The following is a 14,329-nucleotide window of genomic DNA, read 5'->3' on the forward strand; positions in this document are numbered from 1 at the left end:
GACGGTTCAAAACAGTTTAGGATAATTTCGCAGTCGAAACCAGGACAGAGGAGTCATCATTGCTGAATGCTGATAACAAGAATACCGTTGATTATCTGAACACGCTGAGTGAATTTGGATATATATCCACAATAAACGCACCCACCAGAATACAAGGAAACAGTAAATCACGTTTGGATCATATTTCCATAAAATGGAAAAATCCTGATCTAACTGAAAATATTCTTCCCATCGTATTGAAAACAACAATAACAGACCACTTCTCTAGTTTACTTCAGATTGTATTTGCGGAAAAGATAAAACCAAACGTTAACAAAAAAGATTTGTAAAATGCATCAACACCAACAAAATACACAACGCCTTCAGCAATATTTCCTAGAAGGATGTATACACTGCACCAACACCAGACTCTACAACAAAACATTTCATGAAAATAACTATAATAGCACTAGAAACATGCACAGATAAACGCCAGATTCTCCGAAAAAATAGCAAAATAGCACTCTGGTTAACTGATGGATTATTACACTCCATCAACAAAAAAATATATCATGTTAAGCAACATGCAAAAGCATGATCATGATGAGGATCTGAAGAAAGAATAAAAAAACTACAGAAACAGGCTAACATCTTTGATCAAAAAAACTGAATTCAACTATTATTAAAAACAAATCGACAAATATCATAATAACTCAAAAATGCTATGGGACGTCACTCAACAAATATCTAAAACAAAAAAGACACAAAATTGTTATAGATAAAATAAAACATCCCACAAACAATGAAATCTTAACCGATGAAACGCTAATTGGAAATACATTCAATGCAGCATTTGGAGAAACGGGTAGAGTTCTTGCTAGCAAGATTCCGAACAACACAAATTTCGAAATCAAAAGAACACCGATCTTAAATTCTTTCCTCTTTGAACTAATTGACCCGAAGGAACTTAAAAACACAATTTTCGAGCTTAAAAATAATAAGGCAGTGGATGGTGATGATTTGAAAGCAGAAAATATAAAATCAATATCAGATTACATTCTAGATCCCCTCACTTATATTCTCAACCGATGTGTTTACACCCCTGTGATTAAGAAAAACAATTGTTACTTCACTGTTTGAGAAAGGGGATATATCTATTATCACAAATTATCGTCCTATCTCATTAGTAACTCATCTCTGGAAAATTTTTGAAAAGATTATCAAAAAAAAGCTCATCTCTTTCCTTGATAAATACAATCTGATTTCCAACAATCAATTTGAATTTAGAGAAAAAATGTCAACCCAAGATGCTATACTCACTCTATCTTCGAAAGTAAGTGAGGCCTTGAATGAAAGCAAAACCAGTCTGTGTGTCTTCATTAACCTTACGAAAGCATTTGACACCGTCAGTCACCATCTACTCCTTAAGTCTTCAGAAGATATCGGAATACGGCGTGACTCATTAAAATTATTTGAAAGTTATTTGACAGGAAGTGGAAGCTATGGAGGAAAATGCCATGGAAACTATGAACATGCTTTCAGGAAATAACTCAAATCATCGTTTTGTTTGAGGATACAAAAAGATGTTTATCGTAATTTGTATGTTTCATATAGTTGTTTATGATTTGTATAGGCATATCTGCTTCATGACCACAAATGAACAAATCAACAACCACAAGGTTGGTAATTTGTTTATTTATCGTTATCATTCATCATTAATAACTTTAATAACATCAATAACGTAACTATGTTACGTCCAATCTTGATAAAAAAGTAAAAAACCAGGTAGAATGTAATACTTATATTGAGGACTTGTACTCGATTAGTATGACATTACTAAAAGTAGATATCTTTCTCTTTACCTTTATTCCCACTCTACTTTGCACTATACTATGAGAATAAACAAAAGAAGAAGAACATGTATTAATGATGCTGTCTGATACAAAAAAGTGTTCATGATTGCAATGAATGTACATGAACATTGTTGATTAGTGTATATTCGAACGCTCTCAATTGTATTGCCAATAGGAAAATTATTGTAACAAATATGTAATAACTCTTGCGGTTTTTATTCCTTGATGTGAAATAGATGTGGTTAACTGCGAATTCAGATCTCGACTCAATGTCAAATAGTGGTAAAATATTAACAAATGAAGAGACACTATATTTCCTGATGTAATGACTGTGAAACCCTCTTTCTCCTCATGATAAAGCAATAGAAGGTGAAGTAATCCATTTTCGTCATCTATTACGACAACTTGATAATCAGAGAATTGATTCTATGTCAGAAACTATTGATATTCATGAAAAGCATACTAAAACAGTAGAATTGAAACATCCAAATTCAGAAATGAAAAAAATAAAGAAGGATAAAGTAGGTGAAAGACAATATCATAATATGAATACAACCGATAAATTGTTGAATTCGCCCTAATAATTTAGAAACCACTGAAAAGTTATTTTTATTGAATAAGCAATTGACAAGACCACGGAAGGGATTTTTCAGTGAATGTACCAAGAACCAAAACAAAATCATTGGGAAATCAACAGTAACCGAGATCTTCAATACAAAAATATATGCCATAAATTATTTTAGGTTTTCATCCAGCAGAATATAAATGTGCTAACAAAGGATTGATAATAATACTGTTACCACAGCGACAAAAAATATGTTAATTTCTTTTTCAGTATCGAAACCAGAATGTTATTCAATGTATAATTTTCGCATAACTCCTGCAAGTTTCGACAAAACCGTTCTGAAATACCATGGATGATGGAAGTCATCAGTAGTGGCAGAAAGCTATACATTTGATTCTTTAACATATGAAGTAGATGATGAAGAACAATTTGGTTTCATGTCATGCAATAACAAAGATAAAAGTTCAGTTTCAGTATAATCGGGAGTGTATGAATTATCATGTTGGTCATGTCAGATTTTATATATAGGTCAAACTGAAAGAACGCTCAGAGTCTCCATTAAGAAACACAGAAATAGATTCCAGAATGAAAAAATGGACTCCACATGTTCTACTCATTTGATCACAGAGGAACATGAGTTCAATCATGAATTCAAGCCCCTCTATTTCCAGAAGAAAGGTTTACAACTTAACCTGTTGGAGAGTATGCAAATTAACAAATTTAAAAACTCTCAATATCTCGTGAACGATCAAACTGAACTGAATAATTCGCCATTACTGAATCTCCTTATTTCCAGGTGAGAAAAGTTAAGTATAATTACGTTACTTTTGAAAATTTGATTTATTCATATAGTTAATGAATTTATACCTGACCTTTCCAGGTAGATTCATCCGTTAGAAAGTAAGCATACAAGTAGGTGATATGTTAGAGTATAAAATAATTGTAATTTAGAAGTAACTTCAAGTTTATGTTCGAGAAAGCTATTGTATAGCGAAACACGTGTCGCGGTTTTTGGAAGATCCTTTATGGTGAAAATCATGCAATAAACTGTATTGATGAGTTCTAATATGGATTTTCATCAATCATTGAATCATTCAAAAAACAAATTTCTTTCATTCAGTTTGTACTCCAAACATCCATTATGGAATTGAATCACACATCATTCACAATACAGTATACAAATTCACTCACTATGAAATGTATATTACCTACTTGGAAAATACAGAGGGCTGGCCTATTCACTTCAAGAATGAATATTGTTCGCAGAAATCTACTCCTATTCTGATAATTGCTCGATGTCTTTAGAATCACTCAAAAGAAAAATCAAATATTATACTGAAGGATGTAAAAAACCAATATCAATTGGGATCAAGCTGAAAGTGTCGAGCATGCAATTGTATGATCATCGGTAGAACTTCCATGATGCAGTTTTGTAACAGACGACATCAATGTGTTAGTGGTATTGATGGCGTAAGCACCTGAAGATATAAAACTGTTTTTACACAGTGAAAATAATGCTCAACCATTGCATGGCGACCAACATTTCTACAAGCAACGGCCATCCAAAAATTATATCAAATACAGCGATTGACTTGTTTAAACATCACATGTGCCATGAGAACAACTAACCGCGGCAATGAAATTTATTACTGGTCTGATCCCTCTGGACCTGTAAGTTAAGGAGATTGAGTTAATGGCCATGATATGATTGCGCACAGCTGGTGTAAACCTCGAAATAGAAATGGGTCAATTAGGACTAAGCCTATGGGGAGAAGCGCTTACTGCGCAAGAACTGCTGCAGGAAGCCAGTGATGCAATTGAACCCAAGATTGTGTTCAATAAACCCTACAAAATACATATAAAACAGAACACGGAGTTAGACGCTACAAATGCAGTACTCATATATACAGACGGATCAAAAACCAATTAAGACTCAGGATGTGGAGTTTACTCCAGATCACTACGCCTAAGGATTGAGTGAGGAATGGGAATACACCAGCGTGGTTCAAACAGAACTGGCTGGTATCACAATCGTCACAAAAAATAACAAGAGAAAAATCTGGCTGAAACAGATAACGTGTTACCTCAGGACTAGCCTCGGTAGATAATAACATTAGCCTGAGGTGGGTTGAAGGGCACGACAGGAGTGAAAGTAATCGCATTGCCGACTCTTTAGCCAAGGAAGCGGCTGGACAAAAAATTTCAGAACTCAGTAACACCTACGGCCTGCCATTGTAAAGAAGATATCTCCTAGTGACCTGTCCACCTTCCTGGAACGGACAAGATGGACGATGGTCTAGAAGGACAACTCCTCGGAAGGATGTACAACGGGTCACATGTGGCGTATGTGCTGTGGACCTACATTTACCCCCCATAATCTACAGATACAGAATGCTCTACCTCGAATTCCTTTGTCAAAAACTTCGTTGATTAAATATCTCGATATTACAACAAGTCATCTCGTCTTCATTGATGCATGAAATGAGGATGAAAATCACTTTTCATAATGGAGGGAAAAATACTACAAACTTCACCTATCATCAAAAGTTACTTGCAGTAACTGAAATTTCCATGGTTGAAACTTTTTATTCAATGAAAATATATATTTGGATAAGGTATTCATTGTATTGGCACCAAATATTATATGGCAACTGCCGAAAACTTGAATGTACTGCGATACAAACGTTTTGTAGGATTGATTCCAAAAAACAATAGTTTAAAGAGTTCTCAGTGATCATTGTTGGCAAAGGGTATTCACCTGACGAAATGAGCAGGTATTCACAATAATCAACTTCCATTTCTGTAGCTTATCTACCTGCTCGTTTCATCATTCAGGATTATCATTTTGCATATCTCTAAAAATACTATACAACTCAGTTGTACACAGTCTAATACCGACTGATAAGGTAATAACAGCCTGAAATCAATCAGAATGGAGCAACCTGTAGCTCTTTTCAAAAAAGTTCGAAGGTGAGTTTTCTTCAACATAATGAACTCATCTATCTAGATTTCTTTCAGAGGCTTCAGTTCCATCTATATTGTATCAGTCGAAAATAGCTTCAACATTGGTGACATAGACACAAGGTGAATTGCTGATGTTCTGTTGTTGAATTAATTGATATGATATTTTTTCGAATAACACGCAAAAATGGATCTCTCAAATGAATATCACAAATATTTTTTCAAAACAATATAAATAATTCCATTTCAGTTTCAAGAAGTTTCTGATATTGAATAATTCTAAAAACAAATATTGTCGCGTCTTCGAATACTAAAAAAATAATAAAAATGAAAACAAGAGTGGACTGTAAGAATTGTGGCATAAAGCGGACTCACCGAATTCCTAGCACAAATCCCTGCTTCTGAAAGGGCCCTTTCTTGGAGTGTTATTTCTTTAGCTTCACTGGATTGTACAACAAAACGGGAAGTTGAAATGAGTAACCAAACAGTCGAAGATGACACAGAGCACACACGGCGAAATAAGTAATCAGCAAAAATAATAGCGATTCAAGTAGCGTACTTAACATGAGATCGTAGGTAGATCTCTATTGATATGGTTTAGATAGATAAGCCTACTTCAATCGAGTCGTGAGCTTGCGCCCTTAGAAGTCGCTCCATGCCAACAATAATAATACTAATAAAAATAGAAAATTATAGATAAAGACGCAACAAAAATGGTTTGTATTCTTTAACACGAATATGTGCTCTGCTGGTTTTTATGAAGTTATAAACTAGGTTGTTTCAAAAGTTTTGGCTTTGGCCAAATGCGCCGTACGTAAGCAAAGGCCAATAAAACCTAGAGAAAGTTTTATTCACTTTCTTTTTTTTTAGATTGTAATGTATCATTGAATACTTATTCAATTCAATCTGAATAAGCGACATTTGAATCAGTACACTTTTTTCAACGAAACACAATGGGTAATGTTCCTCCTGACGAAAAATCAAGTATTTTTCATAAAGGAGCTCTAAAACAACGCATTTTAAACTAATCATTTCAACCTTTTTCTTTAAAAAATTATTTTAATACTTTAAAAAGAGGAATGAAATAATGCATTCAACATTTAAAGGGATTCGTTTCTATTTCACCATTTGGCAACATCGGTTAGAGCTAATAAAGGACAATGAATCTGTTACCTGTATGAGACAAACAAAGATGACATATTTCAGAGGCGTGCTGTTCTGTTCACTTATGTTGCGAGTTCCGAGACATTCTGTGACATATGACAACTGTTTATGGGGCTTGCGGGGGTGGTATTGAACTATAATTTAAATTTTGCCTCAACTCGATATAGGCGCTGTCGCCAATATGTGAATTAGAAACAAATCCCTTTAAAAATTAAAACCCAACATTTGAAACATCAATTTGAATACTTTCCGAAGTAAATTTAAAAAACTCATGAATTAAACTCTATTTTATTTTGTTCAAACTCGCATTCGCTGTAATAACCCAAATTGAGGAACATTCCTCATTAGATTAATTCCGTCAGCAAAGAAAATTGTGCTCGGGATTCGATGAGGTCGAGGAAGGCGGTTTTTGCTTGGTCCTGATTGGCATAGGTTCTACCGGCATCTACATGGCGTTGAAACGGTCAAAACTTCCGAAACGACTCAATATTTCAGTTGTTCGAATATTAAATTACCCCATGCTCTTCATTCAGAATTTTCAATGATTCTATCAACCCAAATTTCAAAAAAATGTTTTTTCCACAAGGAATAAACGACCCGCCAATGCTGCTACCTGTTTTACGCAACGTTCGAAACCATCATCAATTCTGTGAAATTGGGAGCAAACGATTCAGATATAATTTATTACCGGTTTTTGCGTTGTTTTAAGTTGCATTAATCTCGTTAGCCAGAAAAGTAGTAATCGATAATAATGAGAGGTTATGTAACCGTAACTATATGATATCAGTAAAATACTTATTATTATTCAATATGATTCGAAGCAAAAGTGCACAGAACTGAAATGAGCAATGTGTTGAAAGTTATTTGACATAACATCTCTGCTAATTATAAAAAACTGCTATTTGAAACTATGAGCATGAATTAGTAGTAGTAGTAGTTCAATATGCAATAAACATTTTCATCTGTATTATTTCATAAGATGATCCCAAAAGATTTTGTTAAGTGGATCTTATTTATCTAGTCTAGGGACTCCTCAGGGGTCTATTTTCGGACCAATGCTTTTGATCATATATACTGCCTATATTTCAGATGAGTTAGAACGTTGTAAAATGCAGGCTTATGCAGACGATATACATTTGTATCTCAATTCCCGTTTGGAGAGTTCAGATGCAGCTATGAAAATCATTTACGATGAACTCAAAAAGGTGAAAAAATCAACTGAAAAACAATTTTCGAAGCTGAATTCGGATGAGTTTGAGATAATTCTCTCGGGTAATAAAAATTATTGTAATATTCTGAAAAATAACATATTTATTTACATAGACAACAATCCCTTACAAGTAAGTGACTCAGCAAGGAAATTGCTGAAAATTCGCTCATGTGAGTCACTTGCTTTGGGTCACTTCAATCTACGATCACACCAAGCCTGATACGTTGCCTCAATCCTCGATATCATATCTATTCAAAGAATATCAGGAACAAGTGTACCTTTACCATGCCTCAAAACAGAATAGAAATTTTTCAGAGGTCATTTGTCTTCAATGCAATTCATATATACGTACAATATGCTACCAGAAGAGTTCAAAAAGCAACAGAGCTCAAACAAACCGCGCTCATTATTCAACACCAGATAGTGCTGTTTCGACCAGCCATAGTTCTCATCAGTGTTGCTGGGCTGAGCTACATAATTGTGTTGCATATTGTTTGTAAATTATTTATAATTAATCAACATTGAACAGGATCTGAATGATAATATTCAAACTTTCAAAATCGTAGACCACAACATATTATAAACATAGGTTGAAACATGGAACTGACAAGCATGGATAAAATAATTATGAAAGAGAGCGTTGAATTGGTCGAAAAAGAGAAATTTTGATATTGCACTAAGTTAATATTGACCGAAAAACCTGTTCTAATCCATATCTGGTGGACTCACTTCATGTGATTTCTCAAATATTAATACAAAATTATAGGAGCTTGCATCCTAAGTAGATTGTGACGTACTTATATTTCTTTTGGAAACATTCAGAGACCAGTGACTTTTGAGTTTGCAGTACTTATCTAACTTCAGAATGGTACTGTATGGGACACATCAGGAGCTTGGTTTGTTTTATGGCCAGTAACGATGAGAGAGCATTTCCAACTGAATCAGCTAACACAATTTTCCAAACGAAGCAACGGAAACTCTGAGTTAAGCTTTTTCAGCATCAGCATATCTCTATAAAAATGAACAAACACCACCAAAAACAGACCATAATCATGCAACAAAAACAAAATTCAAGTGATATATTGAAATGAATAAAACCAAAATATTCACTTAATGAATTCTCACCCTCTCGTCAGAAAGCTTTACAAATCTTCTTCATCCAGCATCGATTCAAGGCGATAAATAATCTTTTTGTGATATATGGAAGTTAAATTGTTCATTGCTATTGGTGAATCGAACATTTATAAGCACGTCTGCATGGTGTGTATGTATGTTATAAATATTTTCCTATATTTTGTGTTAGCTTTATAATTCTACTTGATTTTTCACGGCCAGTGTCAAACAAATTGTCCGATATTTCCGAGTTCATTGTCAAACTGGGGCATGAAGTAAGCAGAAAACCAACCTATATATTTGAACAAGAACCCCAATCATCATTCGCAGCAGAATAGGAGGGATATCAATACCCTGGTAGAGAGAGCAAGTGTTGTCTGTTACCCGAAAGGCCTGCAAGGGGAAACGTATCATCTGAAGAATGCGTTTTTGAATAACGGATATAACGAGGCTGAAATCAACCAAACCTTACGACCCATACAGAAATACTCCATGGTGACACTGGGGCGAACGAAGGAACTTTTCTGCTCTACATACGTGGTGTGATGGCCAACTTTGAAGAGTCACCAAGGAATGTGAAGTTGGGACCATTTTCAAGCTCACAAGAACGATAGAGGTTAGTCTCAGTTTCACAAAAGACTCCAGAGATCCATTAAGTACCCCGGGAAAATACCGAATACCATGTAGTTGTAGTTTGTTCTACATCGGAACCATTAAAAAAAGGGTTGAAACGCGCTTAACTGTGTATGAAAGAAGATGTCGCTATTGCCAAACAGATAAATCGGCAGTACCAGAACACGCTCTTCCAGAGGGTACTATTCGAAACTATCCAGAGAGGCCATAGACATACATGAACATAAGAATAATTTCAATCGCAAGGCTTGAACATCAACAAGACATTGATATATCGGCTCTTTATGATGAAGAGGGGTTGGACCAATCAGGTAGGTGAAGGGCAGGTGAAGAGCAGTCGGCCGATAGAAACTTATTTCCATTTGGTATAAGTACAATCGCACCAGAATCATTCGAAGTTTGGGCTTTGCAGCAATGTGAACCCAACTAGCAATTTCGTATTTTATAATAGTTGCAGAAACGTTTCGGAGAAACAAATTATAAAACTACATTTCTCCCAGAAATGTTTTCAATGTGTTTATAAAACTGCTATAAATAGAAGATTGGCACTGTTTTATAAAACATTATAGTTATTATCAATATTTTGTAAGGCCTTTCACAAACACTACAAAACAGTTTGGCAGTTACTATAAAATTTGTCTAACATTCTTAAGAAGTGGTTTTGTAAAGACTTCACTTACTGCACCTTTGCAATATATTCAAGCGATACTTATAAAATGATCAGAAGACAGTTGTATAAGAGTCTCTTAGTAGTTCCAAGTAGGCGTTATAAAATATAATACAGCCAAAAACGATAACAATGAAATGAAAAAGTGTTAAAAATGTTTCCTTGAAGACGCAAAAAGTAATTTTGTATTGGACACTAGGAAAATATAATTGTTATGTCACCAACTGAAAACCAAGAAATAGAAAGGTTGAAGTCATTTTAAAATTTCACTACTGCACTGATAAAACTGTTAAAGACATTGTTTGTGTTTCGAAGATGGATATTTTTACTGCAAATGAAATTTTATTGACAAATATATAGCCTATTATTAGCAAAATTCAAGCACGCCACCCATTTATAAATGTTTTCGGTAAAATTATTAATTATACAAAAATTCACTCTGTCGACGTATTGATTTTCTAGTCACAAACTTAACTTACTTTATTCTTAATATTATGATGTTATGATATTTATGTACTTTTCAGCTGTAAATATAATTGTGTGCGGTATTTCATGTGCGGTTTTTCATATTTTCAACTCACCTAATTTCAGTATCCCGTATCGCTATCATTTAAAATTTCGTCATTCTATAAAATAAATTGGTATCAGTAGCAAGCATCTCAACACATTTTAGCTACTATGTTACCCCTATAAAACTGTTAAGAAACACTTAGTTCTGGGAGTGATGGTATTGCGGTAGAGTCGGACTACTTTTAAAGCTGTAGTTTTCTACAAAAGTGCTTGTATGAATAAAGGATTTCTCACATACAGTTTGGATAAATATTTGGAAAAGCTGAATACACTTATTTGAATTAATGAATCGAAGAGGTTTTTGTATTAAAGTGTATAATTTTTAAAATTCTTGCAAAGCGCTTTCGACTTTCGTCATCATCAGTGCTCACTTGTCAGGCAACAGGAAGTATCAAATTAAGTAAATTGCACATTTGTAAAATTTGACTTATATAAAACAAAATAGGCTTATAGCCAAGAAAATACATTTTTGGATTGAGGCCATGTGGTTCGGCTTCATATGATACTTTGACCGAACCACATGGCCGAAACAACTTATCATCTCAACCTTTTTCTTTGAAGAAATATTTAAATACTTAAAAAAAGAAGAATGAAATAATGCATTCAATATTCAAAAAGATTCGTTTCTATTTCACCATTTGGCAACATCGGTTATAGCTAATAAAGGACAATGAATCTGTTACCTGTATGAGACAAACAAAGATGACATATTTCAGAGGCGTGCTGTTCTGTTTACTTATGTTCCGAGACATTCTGTGATATATGACATTTTGTGCACCTAACCTATCTTCCTCTATATAGATAAATAACAAAACAATTGTTGTTTATGTGGCTTGTGAAGGTGGTATTGAACTTTAATTTATATTTTATCTCAATTGTTGACTCATAAAGATAATTTTTCTGCCAATATGTGAATTAGAAACAAATCCTTTTAAAAATTAAAACCCAGCGTTTGAAACATCAATTTGAATACTTTTCGAAGTGAATTTGAAAAACTCATGAACTAAACTCAACTTTATTTTGTTCGAACTTGCATTTGCTGTAATAACACAAATTGAGGAACATCCCCCATTCAAAATTGGCAAAAAAAGTTGTTTTGTGTTCATATTGTCTCTCAAACAGTATGAAATGAAAAGTGGAAAAATGGAATGTTACAGAAGATGAGACAATGTGGGGTTTTTTGATAAAATTGAATAAAGTCTTTGATCAAAGTGGCTGACCCTAACTTTCCTTGGTAAACCAATTCACTCAACAGGATGGTGAATCTACTATCAGCATGTTTTTTTGTGTTCATATTGTCTCTCAAACAGTATAAAATGAAAAGTGGAAAATTGGAATGTTACAGAAGATAAGACAAGGTGGGGTTTTTTGACAAAAATGAATAAATTCGTTAATCAAAGTGGCTGACCCTAACTTTCCTTGGTAAACCAATTCACTCATCAGGATGGTGAATCTACTATCAGCATGTTATTTTGTGTTCATATTATCTTTCAAACAGTATGAAATGAAAAGTGGAAAAATGGAATGTTACAGAAGATAAGACAATGTGGGGTTTTTTGACAAAAATGAACAAAGTCTTTGATCAAAGTGGCTGACCCTAACTTTCCTTGGTAAACCAATTCACTCAACAGGATGGTGAATCTACTATCAGCATGTTTTTTTTGTGGTCATATTGTCTCTCAAACAGTATAAAATGAAAAGTGGAAAAATGGAATGTTACAGAAGATAAGACAATGAGGGGTTTTTTGAGAAAAATGAATAAATTCGTTAATCAAAGTGGATGAACCTAACTTTCCTTGGTAAACCAATTCACTCAACAGGATGGTGAATCTACTATCAGCATGTTTTTTTGTGTTCATATTGTCTCTCAAACAGTATAAAATGAAAAGTGGAAAAATGGAATGCTACAGAAGATAAGACAAGGTGGGGTTTTTTGATAAAAATGAATAAATTCGTTAATCAAAGTGGCTGACCCTAACTTTCCTTGGTAAACCAATTCACTCAACAGGATGGTGAATCTACTATCAGCATGTTTTTTTGTGTTCATATTGTCTCTCAAACAGTATGAAATGAAAAGTGGAAAAATGGAATGTTACAGAAGATAAGACAATGTGGGGTTTTTTGACAAAAATGAATAAATTCGTTAATCAAAGTGGCTGACCCTAATATTCCTTGGTAAACCAATTCACTCAACAGGATGGTGAATCTACTATCAGCTTGTCTAGCAGAAGCTGCTAGACACGCTGATAGCCTGTCTAGCAGCCTACCGTGTTTTTCAGTTCACAATACCGCAATACGTGTTTCAGTATACAACAGCTTCCTCAGGCGTATTCATAGCTTCATTGTATGCACACGCTTGAACATGCCTGACGAAGCCATTGTATAATGAAACATGTTGTGTGGTTTCGTGTGATGGATATAGAGTATTTACTAGTTCTCCGTCTTCAAATATATCGGAGAAAAAATATCGGGGTTTCCTCCTGTGGGGCATTTTTCCACCCTAAAAAATTTCCGCTGGTATCAATTCGACTGCTACAAACAGAAACAACTCTCAAATACATTTTCTTTCGCATCTTCAATTCGGCTCCCGCACTATTGAATGCCCACTATGATTATGCAAGTAGAAGAAAAATATTCATCAACTGTTTCGCATACATTTTGTTCATTAAGAGTTTCTTAATCGTGAAGTACGAGCAAAATAATGAATAAAGTATCGTATTCATAGCGAAGTACCGTTATAACGTTTATTTCCGAAATATAACCTACAGTTCGATATTGCATTTATCTATGGCACACACAAGGTCGTGCATAATAAATTTATTTATAACTAATCCGCTTTTGTCTCCGATACAATTTTTTCTTCAGAAACGCCTTCGCTTGCTAGTAACACCGGCTCCACCCATATTGACTGATCATCTGTCACCATCCAACGTCGTCTAGCCAGGGTTAACTGGATCAAATTAGGTGAGACTGACATTCAGATGATCTATTTCGCATTAGTCAACTTATTATTTTCTATTGTTAAGCTCCTACATGATATCTCGACTTAGATATACAGGATGATATATCAACTGCGATTTCATTGAGACATTTGTTGCTGTTGATAAAAACTGTGAAATCGAGAGGTTAAAGCTCCTGAGAGAATAGCAGGAAAATTCTTTATTCAGTGGTTCAATCCATATTTCTTCGTGGTGCAAATATATAGCATCGATCAATGAATCAAGAAGGAAACATACGATGAATGGAAATCCCCTAACAAATCGATTTTCAAATTGAGAGTGTTATAATTTCAGGAGTGATAGTTTTTTGAGAGAAAAAGTGTTTTGCTTTCTACTACTCCATCTTGATATAAAAAAAATGTAAGATTCTTCCAAAGAAAAAAAGAAAGCCATCAATTCCAGGAAAAGTTACTCTATATTCCTGGAAATATAACCTATTCAATTCAAGGATTTGGAAAAGCTGAATACACTTATTTGAATTAATGAATCGAAGAGATTTTGTATTAAAGTGTATAATATTTCAAAATTCTTGCAAAGCGCTTTCGACTTTCGTCATCATCAGTGCTCACCTGAAAGTAAGTGATCTAGTTGAAAAGGGAATTTAGTGAAATTGAA

This window comes from Leptinotarsa decemlineata, unplaced genomic scaffold, assembly GCF_025532065.1.
Source record: "Leptinotarsa decemlineata unplaced genomic scaffold, Ldec_3_MD MMD2_tig00001393_RagTag_RagTag, whole genome shotgun sequence".
NCBI lineage: Eukaryota > Metazoa > Arthropoda > Insecta > Coleoptera > Chrysomelidae > Leptinotarsa > Leptinotarsa decemlineata.